A 22,111-nucleotide genomic window follows, 5' to 3' on the forward strand; every position below is an offset into this window, starting at 1 on the left:
ATATATTTGATACCATAAATTTGATACCACCTTAGATCAGTGACTTATGAGTTTCTTAAAGCAGCTCATAATTAGCAATTTTAGTACAAAGAATCTCAAAACTATTCATTATGGTACTAAGCATCCGAATTACCTTGATTATTGGACTCGGTTGATTCAGGATTGAGAAAATTGGTATCCGAATACCTCAGAAAACATCCAGTGTGGAGTGCACGTCCCTCAGATAATGGAAAGCATTTCAAGATCGATGAAAATGCACCGTCCAAACACTCTGTACAAGAATTTTCATTCAAAGTGTTCCAGCAGTCTGCCAACACATAGGCTGACACATTTGCAGTGTCAGATAATTCCTGTTTTCGTGCAAAGTAGTTTGTATTTCTTGGTGCATCCCTTACAGCATCTGAGATTGCCTGCCTCACTAAATCCCTAAACACATGACTGCTCTTTGTATTTCCACAAATCACTATGTCATCTGCTCCTGCATATTCTTGATAAAAGCTATAGTTTTGCGTTCGTGTGAAGCAACCATCAAGAAAAACTTGTCCACCATTGTTAGGAAAGCAAGTGGGAAGAACTCTTTGTGCTTCTGCATAGCATAGATTACAATCCTCCATAGAAAGATCACCATAGCATTCAGCAAGTGCAAAGCTACTGTTAGGCCCCGAGCCTGTGGATGATGTTCCACTTTTAGAACGTTGTAATTCGGGGCTAATTTTCTCCATAGACTGGAAAGAGTTTGGAATGTATAAGCTTTCATTGCTCGGAATCTGTCTATTACAGGTTAATTTAATGATTTGAGGTCTAGGATCCCCCTGTGATGCATCTATTAGAAGCAAAATGATGATCAAAATAGACTCTCTAAATGTTGGTCCATTCATCTTTATCAGAATTCACTGCACATGTTTACAGATATCAAATATCTGGTTTATCAAAATCCATCTTAAATCGATCAAACACACAATTGTAGTCACCATTTATTATAAACACATATTATATATGATAATGACAGTATGTATATTGATCTTAAGCAGCCAACCAACCACTGCAATGTAATGATCATGTTATCCAATAACTCCTTGCCTTTTGTTAAAAGTTGAAAGCAAGCTTGCTATCTCATGTGAAAGGGATATTGATAGAATATATTGGAATATGATACTTGATAAGGCTCAAAATTATCCTATGCAATATCATTGACAATGAATATATAGTTATAATATATTCAATTCACCACCCTATATTATATGACAATTGTATAAATAGTTACAAAGTACTTTCTAGTCTAACAGAAAATAATCAAGAACGAATTGATATAACTTAGCAAACAATAGCACACACAAAACTAAAATTGAATAACTCTCAATTTATTATAGAGAAAATATAACTCAAAATCCCTATTACACGTAACTCATGTTTCATTTGATGAACCCTAACTCAGTTGCATCCCATGTGTTTTATAATGTCTAACCATAGCTCTAACTTGCTAGCCAAAATATTACCTATTTAATTACAATGTTATAGGAAACATAATGTAATTATAAACATAACCAACTATGAACTACTTGTCAATATTGGTCATTCAAGTTCACTAACTTGTGATAAAGAATTCAAAATTACCAACAATCAACCCTTAACTTCCGACTCGAAATAGATCTTTGTCTCCAAACTTGTCTCTTTTGACCTGTTGGATTTGACCCATGGCTTTCACAACCATCTTGGTTCTTAACATGTCGGTTGATACCTCTCAGAACTCCTCTTGATCCATAGACGTGTTCTTTTGGCTCTCCCGAACTCAACCACCTCTGTGACCTTGTCCATGACCATTCCGTCGCTCATATGAATTCGCATATCTACTCCTTTGGTTGTGATTCTTGTCATCTAATCGAACGAACACTAGCTAGTCTTCCTTAATCTTCTTTTGTTCTTTAATCATTTTGATCCAACAAATCAAGCCATAGGTCAGAACCTAACTCGTTTGACCCGTATAAAAATAAACTCCGAATCAAACATGGTTGTTCAACCTAGATAACAATAGTTAATGGTCAACCAACCAAAAAAAAACCCAACTATTTTTTTCTTAATTCCTCGTCAGCACCAACAAAACTCCTTTTGACCTTTTCAATCAAATAACCAAACATAAAGTTGCCTACCCTTATTTACGTCTTCAAAGGAACTTACTTCCTTTTGTTTAATCGGTAAACAGAGGAAACATAACCACCAACGGCGATAGAAACTCAAGAAGGAGCGATGGCGGAGATCAAGAGGACGACTTCTTCCATCCATGGTTAATCGACTTCAGATGTTCCTCCTTCCATCACTGTTTTGATCAACAAACACCTCAAAAATTTCCCAGGTTTCTTACTGCTTGATTGACGTCTTCGGTCTCCTTGTTACCGATCACAACTTTGATCGATATCTTTGTTCTTCTGATCGATAAACGTCAAACACGAAAACACACACGAAACAAATATTGAACCACTCTCAATATATTATGAAGAAAGTATCACTCAAAATCTCCTATTGCATGTAACTCGTGTTTTCTCTTAACGAACCTAACTCGGTAGCATCCCATGTCCATAACTCGGTTTATATAGATAACCCTAACTTACTAGTCAAGATATTACCAATTTTAATTAGAGTGTAGCAGAATACATATTGTAATGGGTAGCATAACCAACTATGACCTACTTGTCAACAGAGGTTTCCCAAGTTCACCGACTTGTTACTTGAAGTCCGAAGTTCCCAACAAATAAAGGATCAAACAGCTAATAGTCAATGATCTTATGAACTTTCATAAGGTTAAAAGATTTAAACTGAATTGCATACAACAACAAAAACATCATATTCATAAACATATAAGTAAACATTTGATTGAGTCAACACATGAGAATTCTTACCTTTTTTGATAATCGTGACTAACGTAGTAGGCGACTCCAGCATAGAGGTTGAAGAAACGTGCTGTTCGAGTGAAGTTTGCCCTGAGGAAGACGAAGTTGAGCTATGAACATTGTTAAACTACATAATATATAAACCTCCAGACTCATGAGTCATATAATATCAAAGGATTTTAATATTATTCCGAGTAATTAATTGGTTATTTGTAATCCTCTTCATGACCAACGTCGTTGAATAATCTATAGAGAAGATTGGAAACACATGATTTCTAAATGAAAGAATACCAAATGTAATTAATCTTTTATTAGTCGTCTAGATTAGATAAAATAATACTAAATTGGTATAGTTCAAAATCTTTTGATGATTATAATTTTTCTTTTTCAATTAACATATTATTTTAACCTGTTGAACACCACAACAAGTATAGAGATTTGGCATCAAATATGAATACATGTATTTTATCATAAATTACAATTACGATGTGAAGATTATATTTTGATTAACTACCAAACCTACATAAGATAAGGTTTAAGTGAAAATTGAGAGGGTTTTTGTTTTAAAGGTATTTAAGACTAGCTAAGAGTTACGTAGATAATTCTAATATCACAATAAATTGCTTTATGTAATAGTAGTACAATACCTTTGGTGGTTTTCATGATCTGGTGTGACAAATTTCGATAAAAGTTTCGGATCCTAAACTAGCTGTGTTAAGCCAACCGGGCCGTACAATAATGGTTTGTTGTTTGTCGAATTAAACCGTCAATTTCTAATTATTAGTTTCTATTAACCTTTTAATTTAACAAAATGGTACACACACACACACACACACACATATATATATATATATATATATATATACAGGGGTGGGTTATCCTAAAAACAAGTAGTTTCCTAGGAAGACTAGGAATAAATTATAGTCATTGGATCATATCAATCAATGGTTGAGATTTAAAATTACAAAAAAACCGTCATAGTTTTCTACAATTACTCTTTCACCATTATAACTGACATAGTTTCTTATAATTGTTCTTTCACCATAGGTTTTAATGTCAAATGTCAAAATTCTATTGGTTCTTATCATTCTTAGGTAACAACTTCTTTTTATTTGAACCCTTTAATATATATATATTGTAAGGCCCCGAACCCGGTGACCATACTTTAGCGTCGGATTTACTCATAAACACAGTTCTTCAAATCAGAGTTTATTAAAACTTTTCGCGGAATATAAAACATCAATCATTTGTTACAAAACATTAAATCTTTTCTTTAATACCATAACACAAAACTTTATATTTAAAACATCTTTACTTCTTTCTTCAGATGCCAGCCGTTCAATCCATGCCGTGTGTCATCCTCATGCTAACTCTATAATCAGCTCACCTGCGTGCATACTAAAAGTCAGCTACGCTGAGTGAGTTCTAGTTAATCGAATGCCATACAATACATACACATACATACATATCCGTAGATACATATCCATACTTCACTAGTTACCCTTCTGTTCTACATACATACTTGCTACCATACATACATACATATCTACAATCACTAACCTCAGTCTACCGAGAGTACGTTCATAGTTCACCGTCTATACCTGTACTCAAGGTCGTGAACACGTACAAGGTTCGCAGTCCTTACCTATGTTCACCATTTATGGTACGTACAAGGATCGCGGTCCTTCCCTATACCATAGTACATCCACAACACGTACAAGGTTCGCAGTCCTTCCCTATGTTGCAACCTAATTCATAGCACGTACGAGGTTCGCAGTCCTCCCCTATGCTACAAAATCAGCACGTATAAGGTTCACAGTCCTTTCCTATGCTGAAATACATCCACAACACGTACAAGGTTCGCAGTCCTTCCCTATGTTGCAACCTAATTCATAGCACGTACGAGGTTCGCAGTCCTCCCCTATGCTACAAAATCAGCACGTATAAGGTTCACAGTCCTTTCCTATGCTGAAATACATCCACAACACGTACAAGGTTCGCAGTCCTTCCCTATGTTGCAACCTAATTCATAGCACGTACGAGGTTCGCAGTCCTCCCCTATGCTACAAAATCAGCACGTATAAGGTTCACAGTCCTTTCCTATGCTGACACCTATCTACATTACGTATAAGGTTCGCAGTCCTTATCTACGTTTACATATATCATCTACTTCACGTATAAGGCTCGCAGTCCTTAACTACGCCATCACCAGCCGAGTCTATGCCCGACAGAAGCTAGAGGGATTTGCCATCCTAACTTACTATGTCGAACGTAGAACTCACATGCCATTCGTGTACCTAAATACACATACTTACATTATAACATAATAACACTCTAGGCATTCTTTACCTCATTCATTTAACAACCATACCCCTTGTCGTTACGTGTAATATCCGAAGATCGTTCACGCCCCGACAAGTATTCATTTGAAATATTCATACATCTACGATATATAATATTCGTACCTTTATTTTTAACCTGACAGTACGCGCAATATCCGAAGATCGTTCGCGTACCGACAAACAATCATTCATATCTATCACACATATCACATATGACATACACTTATCACTTAGGATAAATGTATTAACAACACATCGAGTATGCACACAGCCCCGAAAACATAACAAGGAATGGGGCTAGAAACTCACCTGAACACGGTTACGTTCACCGTTAATCGTAATCCCTTTCTTCAGCTGTGCACGGCTGACTGTATAACAAGTACACGTATCAAACAACTATCACTACTCATATCATCTTTCCAGTCTTAACTACTACCCACAACGAACGGGGGTCCGGGGGCAGCGCCCCTGGCAGCGGGGTCTAGGGGCGGCAGCCCCTAGCAGGGTCCAAGGGGCAGAGCCCCTGGCTGGGGTTGAGCTGCCAGGTCAGCTTGGAAAAATTTTATTTACATTAACTGTCTTAACACATTTTCCATTAGGTTTTTAATTTATTTTCTAAGCAAACTTAACTTTAGGCGAAGTTAAACCATAGGCGAACTTAGCTTTAGGCGAAGTTAAACCTTAGGCGAACTTAGCTTTAGGCGAAGTTAAACCTTAGGCGAACTTAGCTTTAGGCGAAGTTCATCAGGCGAACTTAGCTTTAGGCGAAGTTAAACCTTAGGCGAACTTAGCTTTAGGCGAAGTTAAACCTTAGGCGAACTTAGCTTTAGGCGAAGTTCATCAGGCGAACTTAGCTTGCAGGCGAAGTTCATCAGGCGAACTTAGCTTGCAGGCGAAGTTGTCGTCTGCAGGTTCTGTTCGCTCTTAAATCATTCGTTCCTTAACCAAATAACTCGATTTAGGTACCCATGGAATCGTCTGACCAGCGCCTACAAACCCCAACTATCAAATCGACCTAACATCGATGTTTAGAGGGTGCGATTTAGGCATATAGGTTACGGGTCCTTTTTATCAATCGATTAACCCATCAAATCATAACCATTTTCAGTAAGTTTAGCTTTGTTGGATTCGTTTTTACCATACAAACTCAGATCTACCATTTCTCAAATCAAACCGAACCTATACGAATGATTTCTAACCATAAACGTACCTTGAACAGTCGACTTACGAACACGAGCTGGTCGTGTTGCTTTGGTTCGTCACGACGATCTAGCACCAACTAACGTTTACTCTCTCTCGGATCCTGCTCGTTTATGGTGTGTGTGTTTTTGAATGTGTAGATATTAGAATGGAAAGAGATGAGGTTTAGGGTTTTATGGTGGTTTAGGGGATATTTATATCCCTTAAAGCCCATGGACCTAAGGCTCATTCTCATTTAACCCATCTCAAATAATCTAACACTAGCCCGACTCATACCAACTCCTACTCTATTATTTATTTCCCGAACCCGAGTCAACTTTCCCTCTATTATTAAGTAATATAATTAATATCATTTTGGAAATTTCGGGATGTTACATATATATATATATATATATGAAAGAGTTATACTTAAAATACGTAGGTTCTACTCTTCCTACAAAACTGTGTATTTTTATTTTAACCCTTACTAAAAAGAAATAGTTTCATAGGAAGACTAAGAATAAATCATAGCCATTGGATCATGTTAATCAATGGTTAAGATTTAAAATTACCATAAATTGATATAGTTTCCTATAATTACTCTTTCATCACTATAACCGACATAGTTTATTAGAATTGTTTTTTCAACATAGGTTGTAATGTCACTTGTCAAAAATCTATTGGTTTTTACCATTCTTAGAAAACTCTTTCTTTTTATTTGAACTCTTTTATATATATATATATATATATATGTATATATATACACACACACACACACTAGTTTTTATCCCCCCCCCCCTGTATTACGGGGGTTGTTTTACATTATTCGTTTCTTATATTTATATATTTTTTTGGATTTTAATTTTATTTATTGTAAGAAAGTTAATGATATACTTAGTGTTTGATGATAAAAGGGTTTCACAAATAAATGAGATGTATAACCCGGTTTAAAAGCTATCTAGGTATGATGAGATCCAAGACCCGCTTATTTTTTTTACTATAAAATTGTTTTTTAATTATAAATAATATCTTCTAAAAATCATATATTTGTTTTTAGTATATTCCTATTTTATATGATTTTCACATCATATGTTTGTTGATATTATTTTTTTAATTAAATGAGATGTTATAACCCGTTTAAGGGCTATCTGAGTTTGGTAAGACCCATACCCATGAATTCGGGTCAAATGCATGAGAAACCTCCATTTACAAATAAAGCAATCTGACGGTTTTAGAATAAATAGAGAGCAACCAGAGAGTTTTTAAAAGTTTCGTTTATTATAGATTATAACATCTAACCGTTCAACCCTTCCGTACATACGACCGTTCAACCCTCTACTCCGGCCCTCTACTCTGGCCATCTTCTCCGGCAGAAGGTTTATTCTACAGCTAGAGCTTGCGTCGGGTAGAGCTTGCTAAGAGTCTCTACTACGGATAGAGCATGTTACTGTCATATTCTCCAGCTGGACCTTGCTTCGGCCAGAAGCTTCACAGGGCAAAAGGTAGGTGGGGTCTTGTTTGTGCAGGTCTCTAAGCTCAGGTGATCTTTGGACCATCTCCAGACCAGAAAGATAGTTCCGGCAAAGCATCGCGGTCGTACGAACAAGCTAGATCCAGACGACCAAGTTTTCAGACGACTTTTCAACCGGCAGGAAGAAACTGTCGCTCTAAAAGGAGAACCTTGCGGTTGTTTTTTGTCACCGTTCGAGGGATTTTTTGGTGATCCGGCCTTTTCCTCCACCGGCTCTCCTTTTCCGGCAAACGAAACCCAACAGATCTGCCGTTCCTTCAAGTTTTCTTCACTGTGCTCATTATTATTATTATTATTATTATTATTATTATTATTATTATTTTAATAATATTATTATTATTATAACTACCCATTATTATTATTATTATTACCCATCATTATTATTATTTATAATTACTACCCATTATTATTATTATTATTATTATTATTATTATTATTATTATTATTATTATTACTATTATCAGTTTGATCGGGTGTTCTATAGCTTGCGTTTGTGCGAGTAGATGCAATCATAGAGCGTAGGAACCATGAATATTACTTGAGACCATGTCCTAAAACGAGGAGTGTAGGAAAGGGTAAAGATAGGGAGTATATTTTACGTTTGGCTTCTTGGAATGTAGGAACTCTAAATAGTAAGTTGCTAGAATTGGTAAATGTGCTCAAAAGACGCAGGGTTCAGATAGCATGCCTCCAGGAGACTAAGTGGAAAGGGCATAGGGGGCTGAGTGTAATGGGTATAAGTTGTGGTACTCGGAGTCTGATGGAGCTAGGAATGGAGTGGGCTTTCTAGTGGCTAAGGAACTACACACTAGTGTGGTGGAGGTGATTAGGCATAATGACAGGATTATGGTGTTGAGATTAGTACTAGGAGAGGAAGTAGTGGCGGTAGTCTGCGCCTACGCGCCTCATGTAGGCTTAGGGGATCAGGAAAAGAGAGAATTTTGGGATTGCCTAGACGCGGTGGTGGGGGGCATACCTAGGGGTGAAAGGATTTGTATAGGAGGTGATTTTAATGGACACATTGGTAAGGCTAATGATGGTTTTCAAGCCGTACATGGGGGTTTCGGTTTTGGTGATAGGAACGAGACCGGAACAGATCTCCTAGAGTTTGCGGTGGCCCATGACCTAGGTATTATAAATTCTTATTTTAGAAAAATAGATTCTCATTTGATCACTTTTAGCAGTGGCGGACGCGACACGCAAATTGACTACCTTTTGATGAGGCAAGAAGACCGACGTTGGTGGAAGGACTGCAAAGTCATACATGGGGAGACAGTTGTGGCTCAACATCGACTGCTGGTGACAGATATAGGCTTCAGAAAAAAGCTGATTGTTCGAGAGAAGAAAGGTACACCAAGAATTCGATGGGGAAATTTGAAGGACGAAAATCTCTTACTGTTTAAGGATAAATTAATACCGCAGACGCGGGCTAGACTAAATGGGGACTCAACTCATATATGGGAATATATGGCGACAAAGATCATTCAAATAGCAAAGGAGACTCTCGGGGTCACAACAGGAAAGACAGGTGGGCATAAGGAGTCTTGGTGGTGGAATGAGGCCGTACAAGACAAGATAAGGGACAACAACGATGCTTTAGGGATCTTATGAGGTGCACGGATGAGGAGGAGCGAGTGGAATTGAGGTAGATCTACAAAAAGGCCAAGAGAGAGGCAAAGAAGGTAGTGGCGGAAGCAAAGAACGCAGCTTATAAACGGATGTATGAACGTTTAGAAACAAAAGAGGGGGAACATGCTATGTTTAGGATTGCCAAAGCCAGGGAGCGTAGAAGGCAAGATCTAGGGCCTGTGAAGTTCATAAAGGATACAGATGGGCATGTATTGGTTAAGGAGCAGGACATCAAGCTAAGATGGCAAAGCTACTTCCATAATCTTTTTATCAATGGGAGAGCTTACCAAGAAGAACAAGACAACACAACCGTCCAACGACAACAACCGAATAACTGCTACTGTCGACGGATCAAACGAGAAGAGGTGCATACGATTGTTAGGAGGATGGGAATGGCTAAGACGGTTGGCCCAAACAACATACCCATCAAGGTGTGGAAGTGTCTGGGGGAGGAAGGAGTCATATGGTTAACTACTCTATTCAACATTATCCTCAAATCTGGTAAGATGCCAGACCAGTGGAGGAGTAGCGTCGTAGTTCCTATTTATAAGAACAAAGGAGACGCCCAATGCTGTGGTAACTACCGGGGAATCAAACTTCTAAGCCATACTATGAAGCTATGGGAAAGAGTGATTGAGGTTAGACTTAGACGAGAAACTCAGGTTACAGTGAACCAATTTGGCTTTATGCCGGGACGTTCCACCACAGAGGCAATACACCTTTTAAGAAGATTGATGGAAAAGTATAGGGAGAAGAAGCGTGACCTGCATATGGTGTTTATTGACCTAGAAAAGGCCTATGACAGTGTATCACTACAGGTGCTTTGGGAGTGCTTGGAGGGTAGAGGAGTACCAAGGAAATACATAGAGATAATTATGGATATGTATACCAGGAGCGCAACAAGTGTCCGTGCGTCAGTGGGGGATATTGATTTCTTCCCAGTAGAGGTAGGTCTTCACCAGGGGTCAGCGCTGAGTCCGTTTCTTTTTGCAGTAGTCTTGGATGAGTTGTCAAAGTCGATCCAGGGGACGCTTCTGTGGTGCATGATGTTCGCAGACGATATTGTGTTACTTGCTGATAGAAAACAAGATCTAAACATGAGGCTTGAGGAGTGGCGAACAACCTTAGAGACAAAAGGTTTAAGGATTAGTCGCTCTAAGACGGAGTACCTCCACTGTGATTTTGGTGGTGGAAATGACAACGAGGATGTACAGATCTCCATTGAGGGGCAGGCGGTTCCGCAGGTAACGAAGTTCAAGTACCTAGGATCTTTTGTTCAGAGTGATGGGGAATTAGACAGTGATGTGACCCATCGAGTTCAGGTAGGATGGTGTAGATGGAAAGCAGCCACAGGTATATTGTGCGACAAGAGTTTCCCATCTAAACTAAAGGGAAAATTTTATAGGGTTGCGGTTAGACCTGCAATGCTATATGGAACGGATTGCTGGGCCATCAAGAAGGCACAAGTGCGGAAGATGGAGGTAGCAGAAATGAGAATGCTACGTTGGATGTGTGGGCACACAAGGTTAGACCAAATAAAGAAACGTTGTGTTTCGGGAGAGATTAGGGGTGGCAAACATAGCAGACAAGATAAGAGGTGGAGATTGAGATGGTTTGGACATGTGAAGAGAGGACAGACGACGAATCCTGTTAGATCCGTAGAAAACATTACTATAGAAGGGAGGAGGGGTAGAAGACGACCTAAATTGACGTGGGATGAGAGGATTAAACATGATTTGATAAACTTAAACCTTTCCGGGGACATGGTTGAAGATAGGAACTCTTGGAGAAGTAGAATTAAGGTTAAGGATTTTTAGGAAGAAAGGAATTCCTTAGGACTTCTATTTACCTTTTTTGGCCACATATATAGTATTAGTATTATTATTATTATTAGTATCATTCTTCCCATATATATAATATTAGTATATTCTTTCCATATATATATATATATATATATATATATATATATATATATATATATATATATATATATATATATTATTACTGTTGAACTTGGATTTCCTCTGTATTGTTTTATATATATGTATTTTAGAGCTGATGGTCTCTCTGGAAGCCACCTCTTTATCCATTTGGATAGAGGTACGGTGTGCCTACATCCCACCCTCCCTAGACCCTACCAATAACTTTGCTGTTGGCGGGACTTTACTGGGTATGATTGATTGATTGTTTATTATAGATTATAGATAGATATAGATATATACATAACTACTTGAAATGTATAAAGTAAAACAATTTACTGTAATGTATAAACGTACTGAGTTGCTTTATTTCTTGATACATGTAGTGATGAGACTGGTATATTCAAATAGTTTTTGTTAACTGTAGATTGATGTAGTGATGAGATTGGTATATTCAAATAGTTTTTGTTAACTGTAGATTGATAGTAGTAACAATAAACAATCTTATTGAAGGCCGTAATGTTTGGATATTAAGGGTGTGTTTGGGATTCCTTATTTTCTCCTCCTTATGACTTATGAATGTTTAATAAGTCCTTTTTATGTTTATAAAGTGTTTGGGGACACATAAGGATTTTTACTTTTCTCCTTATTAACAAGGCTAAAAAAGGGGGTTTCAATAAGTTGAGATTTGGCAACTTATCAACTTATACGTTTGGAATTTCCATTCCAACCTTTCATTCCACCCATATCTCTTTAACCATTACACCCTTACATCAATATGCTAAACCAAAGACTTTTTAAAAAAACAACTTATTAACTTATTGGCTTTTTAAGTTAATCCAAACACTCTTTTGGAAACTCCTTCTTAGAAAATCAAAAGTCATTTTCAACTTATCACAAAAAGGCCTTTTCAACTTAAATAAGGAGTCCCAAACACACCCTAACTAAAGAAAAATCTCTATATTTTTAGATCATATACCTGTTAAATCTTGTTTGGCCTTTGCATGTTAATTATATATATAGGGGAATGTTAACGTACAAATGAAATTAATGTGTTAAACGTGAGAATCAAATAGAGTAATTCTATATATACAAGTAGAGTAATTATGTAATTTTATCATAGAGTAATTACATAGTTACTCTATGATTAAATTACATAATTATCTTACTTGTATATATAAATATTATATTTGATTCTCATGTTTATAATTTCATTTGCATTTTATTTAAACACTACACACACACACACACACGTTTTTCATATACTTATACCTATCTAAAATTAAAGGAAAATTGGTTTTAAATACTTCCAACTATGATGTATTGGCAAATAACAGGTTCAACTTTACACTTGGCTAGTGATGGTCCCAACTAAAGGGGTATTTGTTTTTAACATTCCGCGACTAACAGATTAATAACTCCTTTAGTATGATGCTGAGTTGGCCATCCTAGCTGTTAAAAAACATCTGACGTGGAACGATTACGTGGCCGTGAACTCTTTATAAACATTTAGGGTTCTTCATTTTCTCAATTGGGTGATTTTTGGGTTATGATTTTGTTCAAAGATGTCACCTAATGTTTATAAAGAGTTCAAAGCCACGTAAGCGTTCCACGTCAGATGGTTTTTAATAGCTAGGATGGCCAACTCAGCATCATACTAACGGAGTTAGTAATCCGTTAGTCGCGTACTGTTAAAAAAAATACTCCTTTAGTTGGGACCATCACCAGCCAAGTGTAAAGTTGAGCCTGTTATTTGCCAATACATCATAGTTGGGAGTATTTAAAACCAATTTTCCAAATTAAATTATAATCGAACAACAAGAATCCATAAATTACTTAAATTACTTTGGCAACGCTCAAGTTTTGTTTTACTAATCATTCTAAATCCCTCATACTTGCAAATTCTTATGCTCTATTATGATCCAAATATGGTAACCCTTTTCCGGCTGGATTTTTCAAGCAATCATCTACCTCGGATCAAAAGAAATGTCAGAAACTGTAGGAACTGAAACATGATTGTTTAACTTAAGTTTTTTTGAACTAAGTTCATTAACTTGTATGTTGCTTTCAGGTGTAAAAGGTGGATTTGCTGGTGCGGGCAGGGGTATAATATTCTTGGATAGCATTTGCAAGGCCATAGACATGGTAGGTCTACGTGATGCGACTTCTTGGATGCAAAGAAGTCCTATATGTACCACACTCTCTATCTCCTTCCTCATGTCATCATAAATGTGATTTTGCAGCATCAAGTTCCTATCAAAAAGCTCGTCAACAGACCCTTGCTTAAAATGCTTCCAGACCTAATGAAAATTTGTAGCCATAGTCACTCGGTTAGTTTTACACGAAACTATTTTATTAAAACATAGTCATGTAGAAATCATCCTTACCATTGAAACCAAATTGTGAGTATAATCTAATGTTTCTAGTCCTCGGTTTGGAATTCCAGTAACTACCTCAAGAATGAGCACACCAAAGCTATATACATCCACTTTTTCAGTTAGCTGACCATGGCCTACGTATTCTGGAGCTATATATCCTCTATAGTATTTGAAAAAGCTAATGATAAGTAAATTTAAAAAATCACTTATTTTGAGTAAATAGAGAGATTATGAAATGGTGCATACAGTGTTCCCGCGATCCCCTTGCTTATATGATTTTTATCTTGTTGAAAAGACCTGGCTAACCCAAAATCAGCAATCTTAGCATGAAGCCTCGAATCCAACAAGATATTAGCAGCTTTAATATCCCTATGAATGATCCTTGTTTTACTGTTTTCTTGAAGATAAACCAAACCTTCTGCTATCCCAATTATAACATCTAATCTCTTTGCCCAGTTTAATTCCTTGCCTTTAACTGGATCTGCACAAGTTGAAAAAAATATATCATTGAATAATTCTTTTTATGAGAATTTTAAATTATTATGCTTACCAAAAATAAAATGATCAAGGCTCTTGTTTGGTAGAAACTCATATATGAGAACGCTTTCGGGGCCCAAACAACTAAATCCTACTAGTTTGACCAGATTTTTGTGGTCAACGCTACTGATTATGTTGACTTCATTGAAGAAGTCAACTGCTCTATGCCGATGGTTAAAGAAAAGTCTCTTGACAGCAATCTCTCTTCCATCTGGAAGAACACCCTATAACAAAGTTCATGATTAACATAGAACAACATGAGCTTATTAAAAATTCTGTAGATTATGGTTTAAATCTTTAATAAGGTTACAAATTTGACTCTTTTAAGACTACCTTATATACTGCTCCAAATCCCCCTTCCCCAAGCTTGTTAATTTCATCAAAAGAACCTGTGGCTTTCTCGACCGTGGAGTGTTTGACGTTCAAGCTACTACCATTCAGGAGCTTCAATAATTTAGTGTCATTAGAATCTGGGACATTTAAAAAATTATAATGTATTATGACCAAAACGCTCATCAAAAAACGAAGTTTAATTGAGTGGCAGTAAATTAGATAGAATGATAATAATATTTATGATTAAGAAACTAGTTATTTAAACGGGTTGTGTTGATTTTGAAAGCAAATACATACCTTGCCTTGTTTTCGATTTACTTCTGTGCTTCCATGCAAAAAGAATTATAACACTTGCAACTACGAACGCTACCACAGAACTAACAGTTGATACAATAATCATTGTTCTCTTTGTTGAGGCTATAGACAAGAGAATTGGTTAATTAGGGTGTAAATAAACCAAATCAAACATTCATTTTTTTATATTAGTAACAATGTTTATTTATATATATATCTATATATAGGATATATATATATATAAAATATCCTAGGCATATATATAGGGTAGGGTTATAATAAGAAGTGGAGTATCTCTAAGAAGTGTAAGAAGTAATCTGGCGCGTTAGATATGTTGATCTGATGGTGGATATGGAAAGTGTGTTTATTATGCGGTGTGTTTTATTTTAGTTGCGGTGTGTTTATTAGATCAAATGGTAAAAACACACTTCCTACACTTATTAGAAATAACCAACTTCTTATTATAACCTTGCTCTCTATACACACACACACATATAAGAATTTTGATTTTTTTACTTTTTTCATTTTTGTGTTTTTTTATGTTTTATGATTTTTGTTTTTAATTTTTGGGTTTTTGTGGTCCAAAATAGTTCTCAAAGTTTTCAATTCAAAATAGTTCTCACATGATTCTGATCCTATATATATATATATATATATATATATATATATATATATATATATATATAAGGGTTCAAATAAAAATAAGGAGTTTCCTAGGAATAGTAAGAACCAACAAAATTTTGACATTTAACATTACAAATGATGGTGAAAAAACAATTCTATGAAACTATGTCGGTTATAATGATGAAAGAGTAATTTTAGGAAACTACGTCGGTTATTGGTAATTTTAAATCTCAACCATTGATTAACATGATCCAATGACTATGATTTATTCCTAGTCTTCCTAGGAAACTATTTATTTTTAGGATAACCCTCCCATATATATATATATATATATATATATATATATATATATATATATATATATATATATATATATTTATATAATAAACCAAACAAGGGCAAATTAAGACACCCATTTTTAAGTAATTTACAACACTTAAAGCATGAAGTACATGTGTAACTAAGGGTAAAATTGTCTTTTAAACACAATTCACTCAACTTACAAGTTTGCCCCCTCATCTTTAGCCATATCATGTTTTTAGTTTCAACTTTAAACCAATTTCTCACTCACGATTTTTAAACGATAATAAGTTTTTCATACGTTAATATTTTTGTAAAAATATTGCACCATAAAAAAAGTATTTTATTCTCTTTAATTTGTATATAATATTATTATAATTTTTTCAATTGAAAAAATTAATATGTTACGTAGGGGCGTTCAATGCTGGTTTTGATTGTTTTTAAACAAAAACTAAACCAATAAAAATTGAAACCAAACTGTTATTAACTGTCAGATTCTGGTTTGGTTTAAGAGTTTAAGATTTGATAATAAAATTTGCTTAAAATGATTATTAATATAACCATATCATCAATTCCAACTAAGTCAAAATATGATACTTAAAAGGATAAAGGAAGAAAGTAAACAGCCCAGCCGGGAAACCAAACCGATGACCAATTTAAATGGTTTCGAGGTTTTAAACCGAACCATGAACACTGATAATTGTTACGTGATTAATAGATTCCACGTTCAAAAACCGCTGCATAGGAAGTGTGTTTTCACCATTAAATCTAATAAAACACACCGCAACTAAAATAAAACACACCACACATTAAACACACTTTCTATATCCACCATCTGATCAACATATCTAACGCACCAGATTACTTTATATACTTCTTAGACACAGTTCACTTCTTAGTATAACCCCACCCTCTATATATATATATGGTTTGGATCAAATACAAGTGAAATTAACATGCTAAACGTGAGAATCAAGTAGAGTAATTATATATACAAGTAGAGTAATTATGTAATTACTCTATGATAATTACTTTATGATGTAATTATATAATTACTCTACTTGTATATATAATTACTCTACTTGATTCTCATGTTTAACACGTTAATTTCATTTGTACGTACTTAACCTTCCCCTATATATGTGTGTATATGTATATATGATTGATCATTTTTTTAGAACCACTTTGAGTTTTAATAACTCGAAAGAACTCAACATAAAACATTTTTTACATATATGTAATATGTAAGTGTAAGTAACGTAAAAAAATTACAGTATTTTCTTACACACCGAATCGACTTTTTACACATATGTAACTAGCATTTAAACTTGTCTAATCATCAAAAATCTTTATTTTCTCTTTTGATTAATTTATTAATCAGATTTATTCTCGGCACACACTGTTTGGTCCATATTGAGTTTTTAAAGTTATAACTCATCAAGTTCTCAAAATATCCCCAGTACGTGTATGTGTGTGTAAACCAAGTTAAGAGTAATCACAATAACTTACATTTGGAGCGTTTTTATATTATGATCAGAATTTGAAAACTTCATGTCAGAATATCTCATGAAGCAACCAGTATACAAGGCATACCCCATTGAACCAGGAAAACAACCTAATATCGAACCACCTGCTTTTTGTAAACACTCTGCACATGACTATGCACCCAAGGAACTCCAGCAATCACCAGCTGCATATGCTGACTTGTTTTGGGTTTCCGCATAGAGGTTCCATGTTTTAGGTGCACTTTCCACAGCTTGTTGCACCGCTTTTGATGCCGCTTGTTGAAAATAATCATCTTTTCTTGTTATATTATCGCAAAAGACTTATCTTCCTTCCCCGTGACCTCACCGAAGAAGCTATAATTCTCGAATCGCATAAAGCAGCCCGCTAAATAAACTCTACCACCAACGTTTGGTAAACAACTAGGAAGTGATGTGCGTGCTTCGGCGCAACATAATAGGCATTCAGTAGTGGAAATATCGCTGTAGCATTGTGCAAGTACATAACTGGTCTCAGTTCCTGTGCCTGTAACTATGGTTCCGGTATGTGATGTTTGCATTTTGGTGTTGATATCTTCCATTGATTTGAGAAAACATGAACTCATGAAGAATATAAATATTATGGATTTACCTCCATTACTGGCAGGAGTTGATATCGGATTTAGAAAATTGGTATTTGAATACCTCATAAAACATCCTGTATAAAGTGCACGTCCTTCAGACGATGGCAAGCATTTCAAGATGGATTCAGAAGCTCTCTGCAAACAATCACTACAAGAAGTCTCATTCAAAGTATTCCAACAATCAGCAAGCACATAAGCAGACGAAGACAGCTCTCGTGCAAAAAAATCACTGTTTTTTGGTGCATCCATTACAGCATTCGAGACTGCACGTCTGACCGAATCTTGAAACACATCACCAGTTAACATCGTGTCCCCACAACTTGCTGTATCCGCTGCCTCCCAACTTTCGTCATAGAAGCTGTTATTATTCATTCTCATGAAGCAACCATCAAGATAAATACGACCATATTCAGGGTAGATGGTGGCCAGAAGAGTGCGTGCTTCGGCATAGCATAAAACATGGCACTAGAGCCTGTGCCTGTAAAAGCTGTTCCGCTATGTGCTGATCGCAGTTGGGTGCCTATTTTTGTCATGGTTTGGAGAAAGTTCTGGCCGGCTATGATTTCATTCTCAGTGTTGGCCTGCTTTTGATCACAAACTAATTTAACGATCTGGGATCGAGGATCGCCCTCTGATTTGCCTACCACGACTAAAACTATAATAAGATGAATAACAACATATGATATATGAATCGGACAGAGTTGCAAAATCATGGTTTCGTGAAGATAGGCGTAGCAAGTGAGTCTTCGTTCGGTATATGTTGAGAGTCGTTGAATATATAGATCGAAGAAAAATTGATATGGAGAGAAAAAAAAATCACAATTGAGTAGTCGACTAAGATAGGCGCTACTGCTTCCCCTTGTCTTGTTCTATTTGTATACATATTCAAAATTTCGAATAAGTCTCTTCTTCTTTAGTTAATAATAATTAAAATTCTTAAATAATTCATGAGTAATGATATGAATATGAATTAAACCCTTCGATGTCTACTTGGGTAGGCTAACATTGATGTGTGGTCAACATTACTTACCCTAATATACAATTCATACCATGATGTTGATTTAGTAAAGTATTCTTGTAACATTTTTATTACAAGATTTGTAGCCATCAAGGCATCAATAGTCTTAGAGTGAGTGGTTATTATAGAAAACAATATTTTCATAAGAAACGTGAGAAACAATCTGGTATGTTCATTTAATTAATCAAGGGTCTAAAAAGGGTGGTTACATAATATTAATTAAAAATAAGTTTTTTAATAATAAATAAGAGTAAATCAGACTTTTTCTGAAAGACCGGCCATTAACGGTTAGTCATCAGTTGACTAAAATCATGGGCACATTCTTTTTAATTTCAAAATTTAAACATGGATTTATTCAATTAAATATGTACAAAATTTCAATTCCATATAATTACTTTTTTTTATGCTGACCTTCATATGTTTGGGGAAAAAGAGAATATATAGTTTTCTTTTTTTTTTTTGTATAAAATCAATGAAATCTATGTGCTTTTTTGGGTTTGTATCCAGCTAATTAGGTTGATTAAAATAGCGTTTGTGATGATAAATTGCTAAAAGATATTGTTGTGTTGTTATACGATTGGGGAGTGTTGTTGTGGTGTTAAATAAAAAATGTTAATGTGTTATTATATGTGCTAGTACTGATGTTATATGATGCTTATGAACTAGTGTTGTATAATATTTAAATACTATTAAAGCAATACAATTTGTACAAATGTCATTTAACTAGGATCAATTGTCCACATGTCATTCAACTAAGGTGTCCACTTAGATGCCACATGGATGTCATGTCACAACTTTTCTATCTTACCAATTGTCAACTCACCTCCTTCCTATTATTTAAACCATAATATTAGAAACCCTAATTCACATTCTTCTTTTCTTCTCCCTCTTGCCATTTAACCAATTCTCCCAAACATCAATCACAATTCGTAACAATCATCAAATCCCGAAGATTTTCTTCCGTTTATCCGGTACCATAATCCTCCCCCATATTGTTCGATTCTAATTTTATGATTGTTTATTGTCATTTTATGTTTGTTTATACAATAATTTTTTGTTCATTAAGTCCCGTTTCTCCGATTGATTATTTGTTGTTATCATCTTCTTCTATATTTTGTTTATACATTTTTAATTATTTTTTTATTTTTATCACAGAGGTTGTTTGAAATTGTTTGAATTTGATGAATTTCTTCTACATAATAATCTAAAATCCTAAACTCCCAATTCTGGTAGGTATTGTAATATTTCCGTCAATTATAATGAACTGTAAATTGGTATATCCCAGTAATTATTTATTTCATTTTTTTATATATAATTATTCATTGTAATTAATATGAATAATTCAAGATTATATTAAAATATTTTAATTATGTCAAAAATGATGCTTAAAATAAAATTCTCGGATCCTTAATTTATGCATAGTTATGAGCATAATAGTGGTAAAATGAAAATTTAAATCTTTTAATTATGCCAAAATTAATTGTTAAAATAAAACTCGTATTAGTATCAATTAATCGTTACATAATATTGTTAGAATTTAAATGCAAGATTATAATAAAATCTTTAATTTTTACAAAATTATGGTTTAAAGTAAAAAAACCGTTGATCCTTAATTTGTGCATATAATAGTGGTAAGAAGATTAAAACCTTTTAATTATGTCAAAATGAATGTATAAAATAAAAAAAAATATTTTTAATTGATCCTTAGTTTATGCATAATTATGTATATAATATTGAACATATCTATGGTTTATAATAACTTCTATCTTTATTTATAGTTATATAATTAGATAGTCATATACGAATCACATACGTATGTTGAAAATTCATTTCAAATGATATTAAAAATATATTATATAATCATATTAAAATGGGATAATGATTTTTAATACTCCCAACTTTCCTTCATTGGTAGATTACACTTCCAACTTTCGATTTGTCACCCACCACTCCCAACTTTCACCATATTTTCCTATACCACTCCCCGTCTAAATGAACACAAACCTTGTTAATGTTTTGGACTAAAAATGTCATTCAAATTAGTTGAGGGGGTAAAACAGAAATTTTATTTTTAACACACAACTTCCATTTCCGGTGACCTCGTTTTTTCGGCGACCTCTTTTTTTCAGGCGAATTTGAGTATTTTGACTATCTCGTCTTTCAGAAAATGGAGATGGTTGAGAGGTGTAAAAAGGTGATGGAGATCATGAAGATTGTGCACCGGTGGGGATATGATGAAGATGGTGCTCGCCGGAAACCTGCAACTCGATTTTCCGGCACGCAGGCGATCCCGGAAGGTGGCTGGGTGAGACACTGGTGGTGACGGGGGGCGGGGGTTGCGGTTTTGGGGCAGTGGGCGGTGAAATGATGGACACGGTGTTCGCCGGAAACCTACAACTCGTCGAAAAACTCAAATTCATATGTGAAGCTCGGTGAAATGATGGATATGGTGTTCTGAAAGACGAGATAGCCGGAAAATTCAAATTCTCCGGAAAAAATGAGGTCGCCGGAAAAACGAGGTCACCGGAAATGGAGGTTGTGTGTTAAAAATAAAATTTCTGTTTTACCCCCTCAACTAATTTGAATGACATTTTTAGTCCAAAACATTAACGAGGTTGGTGTTCATTTAGACGGGGAGTGGTACAGGAAAATAGGGTGAAAGTTGGGAGTGGTGGGTGACAAATCAAAAGTTGGGAGTGTTATCTACTAATGAGGGAAAGTTGAGAGTATTAAAAACCAATATCCCTATCAAAATTAACGGTATTTACATTTTTCAATTTAACTTATATTTAAATCATATTATAATCATTTATAATTTCTATAACTATTTTTTAAAATTATATTCAAACGGGAATACAATCAACAATGTTTACATTTGTCGAGTTAACTTATTTTAAAATCATATTATTATCATATACAACTTCTATAACTATAGATATTATCTTTGTTGCTTAATTTATTCTCAATTAATAAAATAATTAATATTCATAACATATTTATTTTCGATTAAATACGAA

At 34.9% G+C, this 22,111-nt stretch overlaps 1 protein-coding gene and 2 pseudogenes across 2 annotated transcripts in view; all 3 read right to left on the reverse strand.

The window, feature by feature from the left end:
* LOC143564682 (cysteine-rich receptor-like protein kinase 2) overlaps positions 1–22,111 on the reverse strand; it is a 32,640-nt gene that overhangs the window by 1,670 nt on the left and 8,859 nt on the right. The window lies entirely within an intron of this gene.
* LOC143564688 (cysteine-rich receptor-like protein kinase 2 pseudogene) lies at positions 72–878 on the reverse strand (annotated as a pseudogene).
* On the reverse strand, positions 13,436–18,995 carry LOC143564675 (cysteine-rich receptor-like protein kinase 2; annotated as a pseudogene). Its single transcript, XR_013140917.1, has 7 exons — positions 17,457–18,995; positions 15,031–15,139; positions 14,734–14,870; positions 14,414–14,624; positions 14,110–14,344; positions 13,873–14,023; positions 13,436–13,785 (listed from the first exon to the last, which is right to left on the reverse strand). The product of XR_013140917.1 is annotated as a cysteine-rich receptor-like protein kinase 2 (transcript).

The sequence above is a fragment of the Bidens hawaiensis genome, unplaced genomic scaffold (assembly GCF_021521415.1).
Source record: "Bidens hawaiensis isolate Kalapana, Puna unplaced genomic scaffold, B.hawaiensis_p1.1 tig00022146_1, whole genome shotgun sequence".
Lineage (NCBI taxonomy): Eukaryota > Viridiplantae > Streptophyta > Magnoliopsida > Asterales > Asteraceae > Bidens > Bidens hawaiensis.